Raw genomic sequence first — 12,372 nt, forward strand, 5'->3', positions numbered from 1 at the left:
TGTGTGTGTTAATGGATTTACATACTGGAAGCCTATTGTCCAGGACTAGAAGAAAGCTTGTTTTCCCTTCCTTCCTTCCTTCCTTCCTTCCTTCCTTCCTTCCTTCCTTCCTTCCTTCCTTCCTTCCTTCCTTCCTTCCTTCCTTTTCTTTCTTTCTTTCTTTCCTTTCTTCTTTCTTTCCTTCCTTCTTTCTTTCTTTCTTTCTTTCCTTCTTTCTTTTTTTTTTTGCTGGTTGTGGAGCCTGAACTCTGGGCCTGGGCGCTGTCCCTCAGCTCTTCAGCTCAAGACTAGCACTCTACCACTAGAACCACAGCACCACTTCAGCTTTTCTGCTTTATGTGGTGCTGAGGAATCGAACCCAGGGCCTCATGCATGCAAGGCAAGCACTCTACCACTGAGCCACCTTCCCAGCCCAAGCTTGCTTTTCTTGATGCTGGAAGATATGATTAAACCCAGAAGCTGACCTAATTGTGAATCTACATTCCCTTCCAAAGAAAAGGAAGACACACTTAACTTCATATATTTTAAAAATACCTATTTTTTATCTAGTGGTTGTATAAAGGAGTTTTAATTCAACGTATCAGTTTATAAGTACGATGTATCTTTTGTTTTGTTTTGTTTTGTTTTTGTTGGTCGTGGGGCCTGGGCACTGTCCCTCAGCTCTTCAGCTCAAGGCTTTACCATTTGAGCCACAGCCACTTCCAGTTTTCTAGTGGTTTATTGGAGATAAGAGTCTCACAGACTTTCCTGACAGGCTGGTTTTGAACTGTGATCCTCAGATCTCAGCCTCCTGAGTAGCTAGGATCACAGGTGTGTGCCACCACCAGGGCCTGGCACAAGAATCACATTTTTGGGGGGGAGGGGGTCTGGTCATGAGGCCTGAACTCTGGGCCTGGGCGCTGTCCCTCAGCTCTTCAGCTCAAGGCTAGCACTCTACCACTTGAGCCATAGCACCACTTCTGGCTTTTTTTTTTCTGCTTATGTGGTGCTGAGGAATGGAACCCAGGGCCTCGTGTATGCAAGGCAAGCTCTCTACCATTAAGCCAACTTCTCAGCCCAAGAATCACATTTTTATGGTTCTATTTACATTAAATACTCAGAACACACTAATCCATACAAACAGAAAGTGATAACAGTAGTCTGATGCTGGAGTTCATACAGGACCTGTTACTGTAGTGTGGTCTTTTCAGCAGTATCATCATCAGTCTTCCCTAAGAGTTTAATAGAAATGCTACTGAATGTGTATTACATTTGTTATTATGGAAAAAATATGTATGTATAGGATATAGTTTACCATATTATAGCATGAAGTTCAGTGGTATTAAGAACATTCACATCAGATGCCGTGGCTCACACCTATAATCCTAGCTACTCAGGAGGCTGAGAGCTGAGGATCCCAGTTCAAAGACAGCCCAGGTAGGAAAAGTACATTAGTCTTTTATCTCCAATTAACCATCAAAAGCCACAAGGGGAGCTGCAGCTCAAGAGGTAGAGTACCAGTCTAGAGTAAACAGCTAAAGGACACACACACACACACACACACACACACACACACACACACACACACACAGAGTTTATTAGACTTGGTCAGAAAACCACTCAGACATCCAGGTACAAAGAACAAAGAAAAGGTTTGTTGCTAGTAAAGGGACCAGCAAGACCCCTTCTCACAAGACAGGAGTGAGAAGCAGTGCCGGCTATTGTCTGAGGTGACCTATATAACCTACTGAGGCTAGGAGGGGCTAGAAGGGAATAGGAGGTGGAGACCCCAGTGTGGACGTGTGGGCCAGGGGCTTCATCATGGCAGACTAGGATTTATGGCAGCTGCCCAGACCTGAAGGTCACTCAAAGGGGCTCTTGCTGCCTTATAAGGTGGTAGCTGCCCCAGAGGCTGATTATTTACTGTCTTTACTAAATGGGCCTAGTGTTGTCCAGGAAAGGAGCATGGTAAGCTATGGGAAGGTAGCTTAGTGGGCTCACACACACACACACACACACACACACACACACACACACAATGTTCACATTACAGTGCAATCACTTTACTTCATCTCCATAACATTTTAATTTCCTACTGAAATCCTAAACTCTTAATTGACTTGCAAAGCAAATCTCTGGGTGTGGTAAAGATACCCATGGTTTACAGTATGGTCAGACTCTATGCTAAGTATGTACTATGTCTCATCCTACTTAATCTCTCAGCAAAGGAAGCATAGCCCACAGAGACTACTGTACAGGGAAACAGGTGTTTTCCTCAGAGTAGCACAGGGTAGACTGGAGGTTATGTGGGGTCTGCCATTCTAGATTGCATCCTTTACCCCTATGCACTTCCTCTCTGCACAGCAACATCCCATTCACCTGTCTTGGATCTGATAATAATAATAATAATCTGATAATAATAATAATCTGAGGAAGAAAGATGGCTGGAGAGATGAAGCAAAATAAGATTCCCACTGCAAACAGATCTTTCTTCCTGTGGCTTTAATAAAGCTGATGTGTCTAGTAAAAAGACTTGAGGAAACTGGGACTCTACTTTTGAAACTGGAATTTTAGACCTAGGCCCAACTTCTAAATTCCGTGTGTCAGGTTCAGCCACTAGAGCCTATGTGCCAAATAAAGAGATATGATGAGAGGCAGACAATGGAGATTTATTACATGATAGCTGTTGTGAACACAGGACCTTCGGGTGTCCAAAAATGAATAGACATACACAAGATATAGGAGATTTTGCCAATGCGTCTTAGTTTTGCACAAAACAGTTGTACTCCCAACCCTTTCCCCAGTTCTAGGCACGCACCCCAAGTGGAATGGTCCACTTGGTTTTTCTCCCAATCCAAGTTGTGATGCTGTTCTTTATCCTTGTTACTAAGGAATCAGTCTTCCTCCTCTTCCCCCTCCTCTTCCTCCTCCTCCTCCTTTTCTTCCTCTTCCCCTCCCTCCTCCTCTTCTTCCTCCTCTTCCTCTTTCTTCTCCCTCCTCCTCCTTCTTTTTGTAATTACTTGTGGGGCTTGAACTCAGGGCCTGGGTGCTGTTCTTGAGCACTTTCACTCAAGGCTAGCACTCTACCACTTTGAACCACACTTCCTGTTTTCTGGTGATTCATTGGAGATAAGAGTCTCATGAACTTTCTTGCCCAGACTAGCTTTGAACTTCGATCCTCAGATCTCAGCCTCTTGAGTAGCTAGATTACAGGTGTGAGCCACCAGCCCTGGCCTAGACTTACAATTTCTTTACCATTGGTTAACAGGGTGATGAAGGAAGTTAGACCCCCTACCCATCAGTGGAAGGCTGTTATCTTTGGAGGCAAAGGTACACATTTTTCCTGTCAAGATGATGGGGGAATTGGACTGGGAATGGGGCTGCTAATGGAGGAGGTTGGTAAAGTCAATACAAAGTTTCCACTCAAGGAGGAGATATGGGGTTCTAGTTTTTAACTCCTTCGGTAAGGACTCATATACTTGACATGGCTGGCCAATCACAAACAACACAGATGATAGTTATGATTGAAGTCAAGAAGCACAACATTCCAGATAATATCAGTATAGAATGAGAATGGTGATTTGTTTCAAGATTGCGTTTTCTCATCCAGCCATGGAAGACAACACATCTTTGGCCATCTCCATTTAGCTGTCACTAGCCTTAGGTTATATAGGGAGGATTAAGAAGACATGCAGTTTGAACAGTCCCAAGTCACAGTGTGTTCAGAGGTGGTCAGAGGTGTCTCCAGTGATCTAACAGTCCACCCAGGACTCGTCAGGTTGGCATTGGTTGGGGCCTGTTAAAATAGGAAGAGTCATTGAGCTGGGTGCTGGCTCACATCTAAAACTCTAGCAGCTCAGGAGACTGAGAGCTGAGGATCGAGGCAGCTCAGGCAGAAAAAGTCTGTGAGACTCTTTTTTATTATATTTTTTAAATTGTAAAAATACTGTACAGAGGGGGTATCTGTGAGACTGTTTATCCCCAATTAACCAGCATAAAGCTGGAGGTGGAAGTATGGCATAAGGGGTAGAGCAAAAAAGTCCAGTAAAAGTTCAAGTCCCAGTGCCAGCACCTGGATTCCAAGATGACTGTAGGAGAGAATAGCTTGGGACAAAGGACATAGATACAACACGGAGGAATCTGAGGTGCCTAGCCTTTATTGAGCTCCCAGTTTGTAGGCTGGAATAAGGAGTCAATGTCTCCCATTAACAACAACAACAACAACTCTTAAACTTTGACAGTATTGTTTATTGTTTTGTCTCACTAGAAACTTCATTCTCTTAAACAACTTTCTTTCCTTCTTTATATGCATTTCAACTGAACCTTTTTCTCTATTTTCAGACAGGGAGTGTCAGCCCAATGAGTCCCTTCCCATAGCTTAGTCCATTCCTTCCCCTTCCACAGCTTGGCATGCTCCCTTCCTAGGCAGCACTAGGCCATGTGGTAAAGACAGTAAATAATCAGCCTCAACCCACCTTTACCTTGGGATGGCACTTCTCTGGGGCAGCTACCACCATACAAGGCAACAAGAACCCCTTAGAGTGACCTTCAGGTCTGGGCAGTTGCAGGACCCTTATCTACTTTTTGGGCAGCAGCCATAAATCCTAGTCCGCCATGATGAAGCCCCTGGTCCACACGTCCACACCGGGGTCTCCACCTCTATACCTTTCTAGCCCATCCTAGCCTCAGTAGGTTATATAGGTCACCTCAGGCAATAGCCGGCACTGCTTCTCACTCCTGTCTTGTGAGAAAGGGTCTTGCTGGTCCCTTTACCAGAAATAAACCTTTCCTTTGTTCTTTGTACCTGGATGTCTGAGTGGTTTTCTGGCCAAGTCTAACAAACTCTAACAGGGAGATCAAACAGGAAGCTGCTGCACAGGGGGTCAGACCTGAGTGGAATGGCCTGGCCTAACTCTTGGCTCTCCCAGAGCTCAAGCCCCAGGGCTGAGCATGACTCAGAGGTCAAGCTCCAGAAACTCTGACTGGAATGTGACTCCCGAAGCCTGGCTGAACTCCCTGATTCGCATCTGAAACTGGGAAGTTTACAAAGCCTTGTATAATCACAAAGATAAATCCCCTAGAAGGAAGAACAAATACACTGGAAAATTCCACTGGAGGTCTCTGGGCTTTCCTCAGTCAAGTCAATAAATGAGGAGTCTGCTGTGAAAAGCAGGCTGCTTAGAGCATGTGGAGCCTGTCCTTCCAGAATCAAACACCCACAGGAGACCCTGGGCATTAAGAGTTGTTTAAGAAGTACATAAACCAAGGTACATAAACTAATGACCTTAGGATCAAAGGCTCTGAGTTTTGAGGTGTGTGTGTGTGTGTGCGCGCATGCTCCAGTCTGTCTGCCAATAAAGAGACTTTAACTCAAGGCCTGGTACTGTTCCGTAGTGCTGTCCCTTTTTTGCTCAAGGCTGGTGCTCTACCATTTGAGATACACCTCCACTTCTGGCTTTTTGGTAGCTAATGAGTGATAAGAGTCTCACCTTCTTTCCTGCCCAGGCTGGTTTCAAATTACACTGGCTTTGAACCACAATCTTCAGATCTCAGCCTGAAGTAGCTAGGATTATAGATGTGAGCCACTAGTTTCTGATAGGCTCAGGTATTTTTAATTGTGCCTATGATTATGAACCACTGAATTAGGCGATGTGGGGCAAATTTATTTCTTTTTTTCTTTTCTTTCTTTTTGCTGGTTGTAGGGCCTGAACTCTGGGCCTGGGCACTATCCCTCACCTCTTCAGCTCAAGGCTAGCGCTCTACCACTTGAGCCACTTCTGGCTTTTTCTGCTTATGTGGTACTGAGGAATCGAACCCAGGGCCTCATGCATGCAAGGCAAGCACTCTACCATTGAGCCACCTTCCCAGCCCCTTTATTTTTCTCTTGAAACCAGATCTCTTATATTGACAATGCTGGCCTTGAACTCTTGGACTCAAACAATCCTCTTGCCAGCTCCACTCCCACCCCCCACCTCCCACTCCTGGCTACAAGTTTTTTTAAAGACTTACATTGAGCAAACAGTAATTGGTGAATTGTGCAGTTCCAAGCCAGAAGAAATCTGGAGGCTCCATTGCAGAAGCACAAAGACAGGCTTTTGTAAGGTGAATATTTTAGTAATAAAAAAGTATTTGTTTATAATTATAAAATTGCCATATTTGGAATATCCTACTAGGAAATCTCTTGTTGCATAATTATGTGTTAGAACTTAAATTCTATTTTTCTTTTTTCTTCTTCTTCTTTCTTAAACTTTTTTGTGTCTGTCCTGGGGCTTTGGACACAGGGCCTGGGCACTGACTCTGAGCTTTTTCTGCTCAAGGCAGGCCCTAAATCGCTTGAGCCACACCTCTGGTTCTGGCTTTTGGTGACTCACTGTAGTTAACAGTCTTATGGACTTTCCTGCCCAGACTAACTTTGCACCACAATCCTCAGATCTCAGCCTCTCAAATAGCTAAGATTACAAGCTTGAGCTTAATGTAGATATATGCAGGGAAGAGCTCAAGTTAAGTTTTTTTTTTTTGGGTCTGGTCGTGGGGCCCAAACTCTGGGCCTGTGCCCTGTCCCTCAGCTCTTCACCTCAAGGCTAGTGCTCTACCACTTAAGCCACAGGGCCACTTCCGGCTTTTTTTTTCTTTCTGCTTATGTGGTGTTGAGGAATCGAACCCAGGGCCTCAGGCATGCAAGGCAAGCACTCTACCACTGAGCCACCTTCCCAGCCCTCAAGTTAAGTTTTATTTTAAGCAAGGTTAAGGTCACTCCAAAGGTCACTCCATCTGTTCTGGGATTCCTGAGGCCTCTTTTCCATTTTACTTTACCTTAATAGGTCTTATGACATCCCTGGCAAATGTTATCCCATTTTACAGATAAGGAAAGTCAGGCTCAAGGAGAAGAGGTGCTTTTCCACTCAAATCCAGCAAAACCAATGCATGACTGTCTCATACCAGTCTACTTACAAATCTGTCAACAGGAGGGTTCTCACCTGGCTCCAGGTGTGACACGAGAAAGCTGCCTGACTGCTTGCTTTGGCAGGCATAGTACTTATTCCTCCCCCTTTACACTGACATATAATTAAATAAAAATGTTTATTACAGGATAATTCAAGTAGAAAAATTAATTAATCCTTCTGGAAGCATCACCAAGCTTCAAGAATGATCACCTCAGGGCCAGCTTGGATTTGTTCCTACCTACCCACTGGACCCTATTTTGAAAGAAATCCCAGTAAATATTTCAGTATTTATCTAGAAACTTAAAAATAACCTCAAGTCATTTCTATGCCTGCATTTCTTTGGTGGTCTAAAAAGGAAACAACTGCTGAGCACTGGTGGCTCATGCCTATAATCCTAGCTACTCAGGAGGCTGAGGATTGAGATTCAAAGCCAGCCCAGGCAGGAAATTCCTTGAGATTCTTATCTCCACTAAACCACCAGAAAATCGGAAGTGGCACTGTGGCTTAAGTGGTAAGAGCTCTAGACTTGAGCTGAAGAGCTGAGGGATAGCACCCAGGCCCAGAGTTCAAGCCTCATGACTGACCAAAAAAAAGAAAAAGAAAAAAAGAAAACAACTGCTTCTCTGATTAGAGATCTACATAAGTCCCATATGTTAAAATTAGTCATACTAGGGCTGGGAAGGTGGCTCAGTGGTAGAGTGCTTGCCTTGTATGCATGAGGCCCTGGGTTCGATTCCTCAACACCACATAAGCAAAAAGAAAAAAGCCGGAAGTGGCGCTATGATTTGAGTGGTAGAGCACTAGCCTTGAGCTGAAGAGCTGAGGGTCAGCACCCAGACCGAGAGTTCAGGCCCTAGGACCTGCCAAAACAAAAAACAAAAAAAACAAAAAACAAAAAAATTAGTCATACTAGATCTTGAACCCAGCCTTGTACTTGCAGGGCTTGTTTGTGATCATGGCTGGTGATCAACCACTTGAGCCATACCTCTAGTTCAGCATTTTGCTGGTTAATTTGAGATGGTATCTCGCAGGCTTTTCTGCTGTACTGTTTTGTTTACACCTTTATCCTCCAGGTTCCAAGATACTGAGTAGCTAGGATTACCGGTGTGAACCACCTGCACTTGGCTTAAGCCTTTTTTTAATCTGTATTTTTTGTTTCCTCTCTTTTTGCTTATTTCCTTGTAATTCATTTGTTGAAGAAACCAATTCATTTGTCCCATTGTGTCCCCCAAGTCTGTCTTGTAGTGTCTGGAACATCCTGATATTATTTAACACATGGCTTTGGGCTACATTACTTTTATAATTTAAGGAGATCCAGAAACTGGATTAGATTTGGGTTTTATTTATGTATTTATTTACATGTTTATGCATGTATTTTATTTTTCCTTTTTTATATCTGTATTGCAAAGATGATGAACAGGGGGTTACAGTTACATAAATAAGATAATAAATATATTTGTGTGTGTGTGTGTGTATGTGTGTGTGTGTGTGTGTGAGTCATGGGACCTGAACTCTGGGCCTGGTTGCTGTCTCTCTGCTCTTGAGCTCAAGGCTAGCGCTCTACTGCTTGAGCCTAGGTACTAGAAAAGTGCAACATGAAGGAAGAAATTTTAGAAACAAAACTGAGGATCAAGATTAGGCAATTAATGTGGTAAACTCATGACGTTGAATTAAGAAGTGACCTGAATGGCATGAATATGTTGTGCTATGGGTCTGCTGGAAGGATCTCTTTTCTAATTCTGGTCCAGGGTTAGACTTTCTGAGATAAGTTAGATGTTCTTGCCTCTATCTCATATTGGTGGTGAGTGTGTGTGTGTGTGTGTGTATGTGTGTGTGTGTGTGTTTGGTGGTATTGGGTCTTTCTTGAATTCAAGGCCTTGCATAAATATATATGTTCTACCACTTCAGCTTTAGCAGATGTTTTTCAGATAGAGTCTTACATTTTTTTTTTTGTCTAAGACCAGCCCCAGTCAGCAATTCTCCCACCCAGCCCTCCTGTAGCTAGGATTAGAGGGACTGATTACAACTGAATTTGTTGAGATGTAGAGGAAAGGTGTCACCATTTTTTTTTTGCCTGAGCTGGCTTTGAACTGGAGTTTCCACCTCTGCCTTCCAAGCATGTGGAATCACACATCTGAGCTACCACTTTCAGCTGTACTGCTCCTTTTCTTGATTCATGCCACTTGGTGGTAGCACAGGTAGGTGTTCTAAGGGTCTCTTCCCCAGAAGTTAATGTTTTCCTGTGACCCTACAAAATCAGTTTCTAGGTACTTGTACCTTCTAGCCACCATTGTAAGACATAGAGTGACATCTAGTGGCTTCTAAATGGCATTTTTACTGAAGGTTAGTGACTGTGTGTGTGTGTATGTGTATGTGTGTGTGTAATATCAAACTGGCTTAGTTTTTATTTTTTTTTGGGGGGGGGGGTCCGGCCGTGGGGCCTGAACTCTGGGCCTGGGCGCTGTCTCTCAGCTCTTCAGCTCAAGGCTAGCGCTCTACCACTTGAGCCACAGCACCACTTCCGGCTTTTTTTTCTGCTTATATGGTGCTGAGGAATCGAACCTAGGGCCTCAGGCATGCAAGGCAAGCGCTCTACCACTGAGCCACTAAGCCCTGGCTTAGTTTTTAAATATGTGTTTTTATTGCTTTTTTCCTTATAAAAGTAACTAATGATCACAAGAGAAACTTCTAAAGATACTGAAGATTATTATCCTTGTTGATTAGAATTGTTTACAAAATTTCACTCAATTTGATGCATTTTTTGAATAGAAAGTAAAAGTCTTACCTCAACCCCAAGGCTAAGCATATATCTACAACTAGTGGTAGACCATTCTTCTAAATGGCTGCATAGTATTCCATATGGTGGGAAGAAAACTAATTTATTCAATCCATTCATCAAATACAATTGAAGCAAACCACAGGACCCTAGCACGGCTGCAAAATAATAGTGCCACATAGTCTGCAAGTTCTTTATACCTCATTTTTCTCTAGCTTACAAATAAAACGAGGTAGTGGAGAGACTTTTGGATACTGATCAATGAAATACCTATTAAAATACTATGAACACACTTGGAAGTATCTTTAGCAGATTCAGAAATGATCCCAAAGTTGTGAGTTCATAGCAAAATTGATATGCTTGGTCTTGAAAAGCAATCTGGCAGTATCTATGGAGCCATAAAAAGGTCACACTTTAAATGTGAACTTGACTGGGTCACCAGGTGCCCCGATATTTGGTTAAACTACTTGTAAGTATGTCTCTGAGATTGTTTCTAGAAACGATGAACATTAGAATCAGTAGACTAAGTAAAGCAGATTGTCCTTTCTGAGGTTTTTAGGCCTCTTGGGATCTGTTGCTGACTGACTCTGAGCTAGGCTACAGGCCTTCCTTCTACTCAGACATGGGAGCTGACCTTAGACCACTGGCCCACCTTGTTCTCAGGCTTTATGACTTGGCCTGGCTCTCCTGATTCTGCCACTTGATGACTGAAAATATCTTCTTAGTTTCCATAACCACACAAGTCAATTCCTTAGCGTAAAACTGACTCCTATCTGTGTTTACTATATTGCCTATTGCTCTGTTTCTCTGGATAACCCAGACTCATACAGTACCCCGTGACAGTACCCCTGAGATTTTTATATATATCAAGGGTTAGTGTCTAACGCCTATATTCCTATCTTCTTGGGAGGCAGAAATCAGGAGGATTGACATTTAAAGCTAGCCTGGGCAAAAAAGTTTAAAAGACCTCTGAACAGAAAAGCTGGGCATGGTGACATGTGGCTGTTATTGAAGCTACAATGAGAAGTGTAAATAAGAGGATCACAGTCCAGGTAGACACAAGAGTTTGAAAATGCAAAATCCCCAACTCAAAAATAACCAGAGCTATAAGGGTTGGAGGTGAGGCTCAAGTAGTAGAATGCCTGCCTGGCTAGCAAGTGTGAAGCAGTCGCAGTATTGCCAAACAAACAAATCCTAAGTTGTATACATGGTTACTAACCATAGTGTTATTTACAATAACGAAAACTGGAAACAACACACATGTTTAGCAACTGGGAAGCTGAATGGATTATGGTGCATCTATTTGAAAGAAAATTACCCAGGCATTAAATGAATAATTGTGAATACTAGCAACATGGGAAAACACTCAGAAACGGATATCAATTTATTTAAACAAGAGCATTAAATTATACAAGCGTATAATTACAACAAGTGCTACACTGTAAATAATGTATTATAAAATTATATATGATTTTTTTCTTTTCTGTCATGGGACTTGAGCTCTGGGGTCTGGGTGTTGTCCCTCAGCTCTTCAGCTCAAGGCTGGCACTCTACCTCTTGAGCCACAGCTCAAGTTTTCTGGTGGTTTATTGGAGATAAGAGTCTCAGGTACTGGGGCTGGGAAGTTGGCTCAGTGGTAGAGTGCTTGCCTTGCATGCCTGAGGCCCTGGGTTCGATTCCTCAGCACCACATAAGCAAAAAGAAAAAAGCCAGAAGTGGTGCTGTGGCTCAAGTGGTAGAGTGCTAGCCTTGAGCTGAAGAGCTGAGGGACAGTGCCCAGGCCCAGAGTTCAGGCCCCACGACCGGACCCAAAAACAAAACAAAACAAAACAAAAAAAAAGAGTCTCAGGTACTTTCCTGCCTGGCTGGCTTTGAACTGTGATCCTCAGATCTCAGCCTCCTGAGGAGCTAGGATTACAGGTATGAGCCCTCAATGACCGGCTTACTTATGATTTTTTTTTAAAACTTCCTTTTACCAGCATGCCATATTTCAAAAAATAAATCAAAGACATAAAATAAAAACAACAAAAAGCTTGAATTATCAGTAGTTTTAAAAACTAGAACCCACCAGAATTTAAAAAATATTGGTAGGGCATTGGTGTTTAATTATCTAGCTACTCAAGAGGCTGAGGTCTAAGAACTGGGATTTGAAGTCAGCCTAAATAGGAAAGTTCATGAGAATCTTATCTCCAATTTTTTTTGGGGGGGTCCGGTCGTGGGGCTTGAACTCTGGGCCTGGGCGCTGTCCCTCAGCTCTTCAGCTCAAGGCTAGCACTCTACCACTTGAGCCACAGCGCCACTTCCAGCTTTTTTTCTTTTTGCTTATGTGGTGCTGAGGAATCGAACCCAGGGCCTCAGGCATGCAAGGCAAGCGCTCTACCACTGAGCCACCTTCCCAGCCCTCTTATCTCCAATTAACCAGCAAAAAGGTGGAAGTGGAAGAGTGGCTCAACTGGTAGAACACTAGCCTTGAGTGAAAAATCTAAGGGACTGTGCTCAGGCCTCAGCTCAAGTCCCAGTACTGGCATGCACACACGAAAATGTACCTGAGTTCTATTTTGTGAAGATTCTGAAATGGAGCTAGAGTAATCACACACACACACACACACACACACACACACACACAGACCCACCATACCCAAATACGGAGGTGATTCTGATGCATGCTGGCAG

This window comes from Dipodomys spectabilis, unplaced genomic scaffold (assembly GCF_019054845.1).
Source record: "Dipodomys spectabilis isolate Male_0828 unplaced genomic scaffold, ASM1905484v1 ptg000043l, whole genome shotgun sequence".
Lineage (NCBI taxonomy): Eukaryota > Metazoa > Chordata > Mammalia > Rodentia > Heteromyidae > Dipodomys > Dipodomys spectabilis.